This window comes from Grammomys surdaster, unplaced genomic scaffold (assembly GCF_004785775.1).
Source record: "Grammomys surdaster isolate TR1022 unplaced genomic scaffold, NIH_TR_1.0 361, whole genome shotgun sequence".
Classification (NCBI taxonomy): domain Eukaryota; kingdom Metazoa; phylum Chordata; class Mammalia; order Rodentia; family Muridae; genus Grammomys; species Grammomys surdaster.
This window is the reverse complement of record NW_021604780.1, coordinates 70,975-82,032: the sequence shown is the minus strand read 5'-3', so window position 1 is coordinate 82,032 and position 11,058 is coordinate 70,975. Positions and strand designations below refer to the sequence as shown.

At 43.2% G+C, this 11,058-nt stretch overlaps 1 protein-coding gene and 1 long non-coding RNA gene across 6 annotated transcripts in view; one reads left to right on the top strand and one right to left on the bottom strand.

Annotated features, from left to right (window-relative positions):
* Positions 1–874: 874 nt before the first annotated feature.
* On the bottom strand, positions 875–7,721 carry LOC114631374. 3 transcript variants are annotated; one of them, XR_003712944.1, is made up of 4 exons: positions 7,644–7,721; positions 7,372–7,522; positions 7,015–7,113; positions 875–2,808 (listed from the first exon to the last, which is right to left on the bottom strand). It is a non-coding gene; the product is annotated as an uncharacterized LOC114631374 (long non-coding RNA). The 3 variants fall into 3 exon arrangements; XR_003712943.1 differs by lacking the exon at positions 7,644–7,721 and having other exon boundaries at positions 7,372–7,590; XR_003712945.1 differs by lacking the exon at positions 7,644–7,721 and having other exon boundaries at positions 875–2,731; positions 7,372–7,590.
* A 332-nt stretch (positions 7,722–8,053) lies between these two features.
* Fetub (fetuin B) overlaps positions 8,054–11,058 on the top strand; it is a 14,196-nt gene continuing 11,191 nt past the window's right edge. Inside the window, exon 1 of one of the 3 annotated variants that reach the window (XM_028779681.1) lies at positions 8,054–8,254. The gene's annotated coding sequence lies outside the window, so the exon portion shown is untranslated. Of the gene's footprint in view, positions 8,259–9,700; positions 9,925–11,058 lie in introns of those variants that run through there. The other 2 variants (XM_028779680.1, XM_028779679.1) reach the window with 2 other exon arrangements.

Below are 11,058 nucleotides of genomic sequence, written 5' to 3'. Positions count from 1 at the left end.
TCAACACAGTCACAGATCCTAGGACATTTTGGGTCATTCTCAACCCCTCCCTTCTTGCACAACCATGTTTGATAGTTCATTGAGACTTAATTTCTTGAATCTTGAAAAATAGTTCAGATTCATCCTTTCTGTCCCATGGTTATTTCCATCTCTACTACAGGTTTCCCTCACTCATGACTGTTAGTCAGGGTCCAATCAGATTTAACAGACCCCAGGAGAGAGGCATTATAAGGAACTGCATTATTCAAGTATCCAGCTGAGGATTTGAACCCAAGTTCTCATGGTTACAAACTGGATAATGCAATTTGTGCATTATCCAACATACAGTCCCCCTAAAGCTGTCTCCGTGCTGTATGGTGGGGTTTGAAGTCCAGAATGGCCCTTTAGGAAAAGAACTGCAGATGTAACAGAGGAACTGTAAGCAGACCAGAAAAGTCATGAGTGTGAGCCATAGTTCACGGGCTAGACAGAAGCCTATGCCTGTTTCATGACCATGACCTTGATGAGAAGGATATCCTACAGATCCTGGGCCCTTTCCATTTAGAGGCCTATGATAATCGCAGAGTCCAGAAGGCCCTTGCCCATCAATTTTGCTGGGGATGTAGTTGAGTGAGAAAGCACTGACTGAGCATGTGAAAGACGCTGGGTTGAGTTCCCAATGCTACAAAAATAATATAAAAATATAATGATATAAAACAGTAGAAAAGTGGAGAGGTGCCTGGTGGTGGTGGCGCACGCCTTTAATCCCAGCACTTGGGAGGCAGAGGCAGGTGGATTTCTGAGTTCGAGGCCAGCCTGGTCTACAGAGTGAGTTCCAGGACAGCCAGGACTACACAGAGAAACCCTATCTCAAAAAATCAAAAAAAAAAAAAAAAAGAATGTTGAAAAAAAAAGAAAAGTGGAGAGGTAAAATAGTTTAGGGGTAGAGCGATTGTCCAATATGTCCTGGCCCCTGAGTTCTATCCCCAGTAACAAAACAAAAGGCTATTTATACTATTTGGGCCTGATTAGTCAAAATTATTTTTCCAAATTTAGGTATCTTAACTCCAAAAAGAACACTTCAAAGATTATGTTGCTACTTGCTGAGTCTCAGGTACCCTCATACAAGGGTGTCATCACTAAGCATGTCGGAGCCTGTTTTCACAAGATATGACTGTCTTCTCTTTCATCGCTGATTGATCATTTGTAGTTTTATGGTATCTGGGATCTTCCACAAGCCTCAGGAACAAGTGATTCTTCAGTTCTTACCAGGAAATGGGTTGAAATTCAAGCATTCATTTAAAAGGATGTGTGTGTGTGTATGTGTGTGTGTATGTATGAATATGTGTGTACATGTGTGTGTGCATATGTAGGTGTGTGCATATATGTTGTATGTATATGTGTGCATGAATGTGTGTGTGTATGCATGTGTGTGTTCTTGTGTGTGTTGTATGTGCATATGTGTTCAGTTGGCCATGCATGCAGAGGGTACCAGAAGAAAACGGGCAGCCACTTCTGTTCCTCTCCACCTTCTTCACTAGAGACAGAGTCTCCCACTGAATCAGACATTTTCCTTTTTGTCTGGCTAGACAGTAAGCTTCCGGGAGCCTCCTGTCTCTCCCTGCCCTCCTTGCAACAGGTATTAGCAGCCAGGTTTTCACAGGAATGCTGAGGATTTGAACTCGAGTCCTCATGGTTACAAAACAAACTATCTGAGCCGTCCCCCTGGACCCGAAAAAGTCTTTTTAGTGAAGTTTTGGGTTTGGATGCCTAGCCTCCTGGATCTCATTTTCCTGAATCTATAATACTTGTTCTTGTTTTGAGGCCTTGAACATGTGTTCTATCTGAACTTCCTAGTTCTTGTTGAACTGATGCCTATTCATTCTTCAAAGTTTGTCTCAGACTCCAAGTCCTTCAGGAATCCTTGCTAATCCCCACCCTCTGCCCAACCTCCTCCACCCAGGTCTGAGCCAGAGCCTAACCTTTAGACTTTCTCTAGTAGTTAGACTCAAAAATTATAATTTCTGCTTCCTCAAGCATGGATGTGCTTTTTAAAAGCTCTTTTAAAAAAAGAACTTATTATTATTTTGTGTGTAGGATGTGTGATCACAGGCCTGCATGCCAGGGCACATGCATGAAGGTCAGAGGGCAACTTTCAGAATCTGCTTGCTCTTACCACCTCTGAGGGGTCTCACCAGGCTCATGCAGCAAAGCTTGGCTCACTGAGACATCTTGCCAGTAGGATAAGCTCTTTGGGTCTTCATCCTTAGCACACAGTGCAGGGCCTGTCACAAGCTGATGCTTCACTTCACTGAGAAGAACTTTGGACCTTACTCACGTGGAGGAACGCCCTTCTTATCCCTCAGAATCCAGATCCATCACCCAAGGAAGAGCCCTGATTGTGAGGCTTAACAGCCCCTCCTGGTCATTGCATGTGAGAAAGGTTTCTGTTTACTGTGCTAGTAGCATTCCAGTGACGCTTGTTGCTGGTGACTCACTCACTGCTGTTGTGGACTTCTGTGTCCTTACAATCTTGCTGGAGAAACCTTGTCCTCTGACCAGCATGTGCAGCCATGTACACAGCTTCTCCACTCCCACGCACATGAAACAAATAAGTAAGGGGCAACATTTGGGATATAAATAATTAAAACAATTAATTAAAAAATAAAAATAGAATATTTTAAAATTAAAAAAAGTTAAAAAAGTATACACACCATTCACATTTACCCAAGACCATGTAGACAGCACACGCCTGGTGAATAGAGACAGAAAAAGCATTTACATTGGAGATTGTCTTTGAGCCAGTTGCTCCCCATTGAGTCATATAACCTAAGACAATAACAAAGACAAAGACACAGCGATTAAACAGATTTATCCACAAGAGCATTAACTGAAGCGATGCTTACCATGGTTAAAAAAAAAAAAAGAAACAATTTAAATGTCTTACAAAGAGAGTTCTGGTTTGGATAATTGCATTAACTGTCCAAAAGCTTCCATGTAGAAATTAAAAATTAAACTATAGAAATGGGTTTATTTGTATGTTAGTAGTTGTAATCTACTGTTGGCTTTATAATCAGGCTATAATACAAAATTATAGTATCATATTACTTTTATATAAAATGGGCTCGGTATGTGCATAGGAGATACTGAATAATTATTTGTCAAGCAGGGCTGGAGCAGGCCTGTTTTCCACCTGCTTGCAGGTTTTCAGTGTTTTCTAATAGCACACAAATCATACTGCTGATAATCTTCTAATGAGAAGAAAAGTTTGGATAACTTGGTGTGACGCGCCGCCTCGCCGCTAAGGAGAACACGCCACACTCAGGATTCTTCTGACAGCAGTTTACTTGTTACAGCTCTTTTAGATGGTGTTACAGCTCTCTTAGATGGTAGTGGCGAAGGACCCCAAGCCCCAGAACCCACGGCTTATATAGAGTCCTGGGAGAACGTGCCGCATGTCCATTGGCTCCTTAAGTGATGCCTAATTAACATATTCGTTTTCATTGGCTCTTTGAGTGGCGCCTAATTAGCATATTAATTTTCGTGCCTTGCGCATGTGCACACTCGGCTTGGCTCTGACTAAAACCAGAGCGCGGGAAGCCGGTGCGCCCTGCGCAGGCGCACTTTCATTCATGGCTCTGTCAGAGAGCCGAGAAGTGGGGAGCCGGCGCCTTGCGCAGGCGCACTTTACTTCACGGCTCCCTCACGGAGCCGTGCCATTGTCGAATGGCGAACGCGGCTCCCAACAACTTGGAGCGAGTTATTTTGTGCCCTCTAGACCCAGGCCCATTATAGGAATAGATATTTTTGGATAAAGAGCAAGCAAGCAAGAAAAAAAAACTATTAAGTGTCACAATTAACTAGGCATGCACTGTCTGCATGGTCTGGTGTAAATATGAATTGTGAATATATTTTAACTTAATTTTTTTTCTTAAGTTACGTTTTTACTTGTTTCATGTGCATGGGGGAGGGAGGAGCTGTGTGCACGTGGCAGGGTGTGACAGTCATAGGACAACATGTGACATAATTCTCTACTTCTGTGGTAGAATCTGGAGGTTAAACCCAGGCTGTCAGATTCCTTTACCCACTGGGCCATCTCACTAGCTTCTTCATTGATGAGAAAACAGGTAAGAGAAAAAAATACCCATTCCTCAGGTCAAAGAGAGAATAACAAATTTCATGTAACAAGTCAACCATCTGTACGCTCTCTGGCTGTTCTTCCCAACAGAGCATCCCTCTAGGTACCCTTCTCCCACTAGGACCCTCCAATCCAGGCCAGCATGACAGGGATGAAAACAGGCCAGTCCCTGAGATCATTGTCCTCTGATGTCCCCTGGAGGCCAGTGATCCTTGCATCTAGGAAACCAGATCAAAGCCATGAGGAGTTTGCCCTTGTAGTTACAAGGATGTTTGCCCGAGGATTGACCCAACAAGACTCATGATGACCAAGAACAATAAACACCATGTACGGGCTGTGAAGCACACTGGGTTGGAGGTTCTTGGCTGAGTGTGTGCTCTTAGACCAATGTACGATTCTTAAGACTTGGCTACATCATTTCAAGAAAGTAAGTTTTGGCCTACCAACTCTCTCTAAGGGTCTGTCAATCTACGACCTCATGATCCTGGTCAAACGTAGATCACATTACAGGTATGGCATCAGAGGGATGGAAGCATACATTTCTAATATCCCAAAGGTTTCATGACACCAACCATCAGAGGGAGGGAGACTTTCTTATCCCCAAGAGGAGGAAACTGGTTCTCAGAAAGAAATAATTAGACTTTTGAGTAGTTTCCTTCATGGACTTCCAATGATTGCTCTCACTTTCCTTCCTTCTCTCTCTCCCTCCCTCCCTCTTACACATGTCCTTAAATATCCATGTGAGTATATTGCTATGTTTCCCAGGAAATTTATTAGGATAAATTAGTATTTTCTCTGACAAAGAGGCTAAAGCTGGCACACTGTCTTCCTATGACAGAGTCACGTGGGTCTGCTCAGCTCAGCCACAAGGCCTTTAGCCTGGCTCAGGAGTTGGGCAATCAATGCCTTCCCAAAGGGGAATTCCGTTCTATTTTAAGATTTTTTTTTTTAGGTATGTATTGATGTGTTGCTTGCATATATGTCTGTGTACTATGTGTGCAGTGCTCTTGGAGGCTAAAAAGGGGGGTCAGATGCTCTGGAACTAGGCAGGAAATACAAAGAGCTCACCCACTCTCTCTAGGTCCAGAGTAGGAATCTCCTGCTTTTCCTCTTCTCTGCACACCTACCCTGGGTTGTCACCTCCCATCTTATGTCTTTCCAACCACACTTACTCTTGTCTCTCCTGTATGTTCTCATAGCACAGCTCAAGCACATATGCACTCGCGCACACACATGAACACGTGCGCGCGCACACAAACACACACACATACAAAGGCATGGGTGTCTGAACACTTGGTCCCCAGTTTGTGGCACTGTTTGGGGGAGATTTAGGAGAGTGACCTTGCAGGAGGAATTGGCTCTAAGATTATACAACCACTCCCAACTTTCAGTTCTCATTCTCTCTCTCTCTCTCTCTCTCTCTCTCTTTCTCTCTCTCCCTCCTTGTTTCATGTTTGCAGATAAGAGTGCACAGCTTCCTGCCTCCCTGTCATGAAGGACTCTTATCCCCCTGAAACAAAATAAGTTCTCTCTTCTATAAGTCGCTTTTGGTTAACATGAGCCTTAACATGACAACACGGAAGTAACTGATACACTTATCCTTATTTATGTACATATGTAAGCAAATATATGTGTGGCGCACATTAATATGCGTTTGTTTTGTAGAATATCCTTCACACCAATCGCCTCCCCCAGAGTACCACAAAAGATGATGCCTTGCCCTTGTTGATATGTTATATATTAGATCAATTTCTCCCAGTATCATTGCTTTAATATTGATCATTTGATTAATGTGGTATCCTCCAGGTTTCACTGTTTTATAGTTACATTTCTCCCACCAAAACTAAGAAATAATCTGTGTGGCTCAGCAGTTAAGAGCAAGTAACGCAGAGAACCAGAGTTCCATACCTAGTACCTACACTGGTAGTTCACACACAAATGCTTGTGACTCCAGTTTTAGAAGATCTGATGCCCTCTTCTGGCCTCTAAGAACACTACACACACACACACACACACACACACACACAATTTTCTTTACAAAAAAACAAAAGGAGTTATCTGTAAGGAGAAAGCTAAGAGACTCTATAAGCAATCTGCTCTGTGTCAAATTTTGCTTCCTATGTTTAACACACATTGATGATTCTTACCTGGATTATTTATTACAATAGTGGCTGCAAAATGGTGACTTTGAAATGCCATTGACTATATACTAAGGACCTATGGGCCACTATTTTTTCTGTATATTACTATCATTATTTACTTTTATGTTCAGGTTGTCAAAGAGTTGACAGTGTCTTCCCTTCAAGTGTGTTCTTTGACAGAAATTTAATCTGAGTACCTCCTTACTTTCTGCACAAGGCCAGCTTCTGCTCTTCATTTCCCTGGAATCAACCATGTCAAAGAGCCTAGGTTTCTAATAAAGACTGGGATTGAACTGGTTTTGATGACACATGATTTGATACCAGCACTCAGGAGATTGAGACAGGCAGTTATACATGAATTTAAGGTCACCCTGGTCTACATAGTAAGTTCCAGAACAGCCAAGCCTACGTAGAAAGACCCTATCTCAAAAATAAAATTTTTAAAAGACTAAAATTGAAAAACCAGGTTCAGCTCTGGTGGGCTTGTTGGACTGAAGTCTCCATGCTTGTAGGCCTTCTCAGCCAGCATAAGAGGAAAGAATAATCATCTCCAATGGGCCTGACTCAAATTCTGAATTCACTTGCTGCCTCTAGTACCAGCCCCAAACCCCAGAGTTCCTCATTCTCTCCCACACATTCTTGCTCAGTGAGAACCTTCCTTCCTAGCAGTTTCCTTAACATCACAACACATGCAAATAGATTTTTAGAATTGCTATACCCATTCCACCATGGAAAAGCAAAATATTTCACACTTACCGTACATCTTTTAGTCTGTTGTGTGGTCAAAGAACTGCATTCAAGAAGAACTGGGCCTGAAGTTGTGGTTTTATTTCTTCTGCTGTGTCCTGGTTTCATCTGAAACACAAGTTCATTCTTTTTTGTTTCCATTTAATTTTGTTATCCCCCCCCAACTCAACTTTGTTTAATTAATTTTACAGTTTTTGACATGGTCATAGTATTCTAAAATTCAAAACTATACAAAAAGGAATACTCAGAAAATACTGATAATTTTGAGGAATTGACATTTGGTTCTTAGTTGTGCTCTGAACGTTCTCTGAGTCATTGCTAGGTGTACCCCAACCCAGTAGGATTTCCCGGGCCTTCCAGTCTTACCTCCCGTAGGCACCACTTGACTGCAGACCTTACCATGTTCTTTCATTTCCGCCAGCAGGCAAGAGAGCTGAGCTTCTTTGGCAAGTATGCCTGAGTCGGGGCCCTTGCGTGAGAACCCGGGCGGCCAGATCGGCTTCTGATGATTTCACAGCTATTGTCATACGGATTAGAAAAGATACCTTGCTTTGTGGTATCACAGCTATCAAACAGGATGACGAGACCTTTGAAACAGCCGCACTCCTCGACATTCCACGTGAGTGCCCTGGACTTACCCATGCCTGACCTGCTGCTGGCAGCCAGAGCCTTTCTGGGTCACTGTGTGTACAGTACTGATTATGGTGACATTCAGCAATAAAGCCACCTACTGAGTGAGAGCCTTGGGAATCAGCAGCTCTGGGTGGAGAAGGCCCTGTGCAAGGGAGCCACACCCTATAGGTGGGACCCAAAGTGCAGGTGAAGCATTGGGAAAAGCCCAGGTAGAAGCAGTACTGGGTGGCTCCTTAGAAAGACACGGAACCTAATTTGAGCTTATTCTCTCTAGGACCTTGCCTCTAATTCATATTTAGGGTGTGTGCCAGCCCTGAAACCCAGCTAAGCAGCGTATTATTCCTGGAGTTCTGAATGATGGCGCACTCTGTTTGCAAGACATAAAAGGGCAATCAGAGCGAGAAGCTGCCATCATCCTTTGCAGGTCCATTGGGAACACCTGGAGAGCATCCCGCCAGTTTGTTAATTAACAAACAAGCTACTTGTTTATACACCACCGTGCTTCTGTGAGTTGGTCTCCTGGCCCAAGTGACTCCCGGTCCTCAGGAAAGTGTGTCAGAGCTGCAGGGCTGAGCCCCACCTTCGGTGCTACTACCTTTCTTAGATCAACGGGACTGTGAGTATGTGCCATGTTTGGATATCTTTCTTGCCCTCTCCTTATTGTTTAGAAAGTACAGAGATCAAACTCATAGCCAAGCACAGTTCACCGATCCTCACACAGCCCACGTGTGTGTGGAAAACGCTTCCTGTGTTCCCATTGGTGAGTACCGAAATGGAAATAAACCCATGCCTGCGTGAACCCAGCGTCTGTACTATTGGCCTCGCCGTAACAAGGATTTTTTTCGGGGAATCCCACTTGTGATGCAATGCGGTAGGATCATGTTCCCCTAGGAACATGGTGGATATATGTATGTGCATTAAACAGTCTAAACTTTTTCATATATTGCTGAAATGTGATTAAAGTTCGACAGAGCCGGGTTCTAGGAGCAGCAGTTACTGGAGATGGAATGGCACCCGTTGCAGAGAGAGGCAGGGTGCATTCCCACCAGAGCTAAAAGGGCCCTTAGCAATCGCACAACCATTGGAAGCCCTACACAGATGAGGAAACTGGACTTAAGTGTTACACCACTAGCCTAGCTCACGCAGACAAGGGCTGAAGCAGGGTCATCGTCAAAGTCCAGTTTACCACATGGTTTAGCATCCTTTTACCCCGTTTGCGTCTGAGTTTCATTAAAGTTGCACCAATGGCCTCTACCTAAGCGTACTGGGTACATTTCCTCAGGCATCCAACACTCCAGTAGAGACCTCTCACGAAAGTGTGTTCACTGCTGGCTGAAAACGAATCTCTGTTGAACCTCAGAGTTTGAATATCTGATTTTTTTCAATCGATAAAGGAAAACTTAAGCACATTTAAATTAAATTTAAAAAGTTTTAAAGCATTCATTAATTTATGAGTGTAAGATTGTGGGAGGGTAAACATGTGCAATGCAGCTGCAGAAACAAGGAAAGCTAAATGCATTTTATTGGTTAGAGTAGAAAGCTCCTGTCTAGAGGTTATTTATTTACTTATTTATTTATTTGGTAGAGATTTAAATTCCAGAGCTTCCCCAATCTAATGGTCTCTCAATTTGTGTTGCTTTTCTTAAAATAACACTTTCTGGCTTCGATACCCATTTTTCTCGCATTATCCCCATTTGAAAACACAACCAAGAGCCCACTTCTGTAGAACCGTAATCTTCAGATTTGGGTTTCATAAATCAACCTTTATTAACAACTTGTTTACTTAAAAATAAAAAGTGGGTGCAGCTTATTAATGTGGTCCATCCTGTGCTATGCTGCTGCCACAGAATCCTCCTCACCCTTCCGGAGGAGGCTGGGACAGCCTTCTTGCTGTGTCACACTTGAGCAGGAGGCAGAGGTGGTAGGAGGAACTCTGCATAACAAATTTACTCAGCTGCCATGGCCGTGCTCCACCCCTGAGATCAGAGCCCTTGGGACTTAATCTCCTCTTTAAAGGCACCACCTGTCCATTGGTTTCATAAGTGATTCGTTTTTTCAACATCTGAGCTTTGGGTGCGCGTGCTTTTTGGGAGCGCGTTCAAAGCACATCGGTCTTGCTAAGCTCTTGATTCCCGACAGCCTACCTCGATTCCGGGCATTGTTCAGTTGCTCAATAAGAACCTGTGAGTTACAGGTAGCTGTGTTACGCAACATCTAACAACGTCTAGCCTTCTGCACCAACGATTTCTGGTGCAGGGTCAGACTTGGCAGCGTGGCTTACAGCGGGTAAGTGGCTTCTCCATCTCGGCTGGTCGGTCGGTAGCTGAAAGAGTAGTTCACACAGTGCTCTAATTATCTGTGTGATGACAAAAATATTTTTACATTTGTTTGTTATTTATTTCTTTTTGTGTGGAGGTGGGGTGGGTGGGGATGCACGGGCCAGAGTGCAGATGTGGAGGTCAGAGGACAATGTTCAGAAGTCGGTTCTTTTTCACCATGAGAGTCTCAGGAGTTAAACTTGGGTCATCAGGCTTGGCAGCAAGCCAAGGGGCTTTAGGGGCTGAGCCATTTCACCAGCCTTAATGAAAATCTTCTAAAAGGGAAGGCTCCTGTGCTATTTCTTGTATTGATTCATTTGAGATTTTTACCCTTTCTGAACCCCAGTGTTTTCCCCTGGTTGGACTTGCTAAGTTTTCTTCATAATTTTCAGTGAGTGTCTGTACTACCACTAAGTTAGTGAGCAAATGCTGTTACCTAGTTGCCTATGAGTAGTTATCAAATGAGGGGGGAAATCTGTGTTCTGCTCAACTATGATATAATTAAATTTATCATAGTAAATTTAAGTTATTTAGTAAGTTTATTATCATAAAATTACCCTTTTCTTGGTAACAGCAATGTTAGCTAAAAACATAAGCTTAATATGCAATCAACATTTTAAGTAAATGTAGGAACTTTATCAGTGTTAACAGCCTTCTTTTGCTCAGGTCACTTGTGTCAGCCATAGCTTACTGCATGTTGGATTTTCATCTAGACCAGAGGAACATTTCTTTCCATCCAAAATATTTGGTCCCTCTCACCAGGTTCCCATGAAAAAGTCTCACAGACTGGTATCCTTATTTATGAACACAGACATTCCCAAAATATATTTGTGGATTAAAAATAAGCACTACTCAGAAAAACTCTTGTATTCTCTAGTAGCTGTAGGGAACTATGTTGGAAAGCTTTGGAGTTCAAGATACTCTGTGTATTGAGGGCCTACCAGATTGGTACCTGTGGATAAAGCAGACCCTCCATCTATTGAACACAGAAAAGCTGGGCAGGGGTGGAGGTGGAGGTGGACTAGAACAGAGGAACATTGCTTGCCATCCAGACACAGAGTATCTTAAACAACAATGCTTTCCAACATAGTTCCCTACAGCT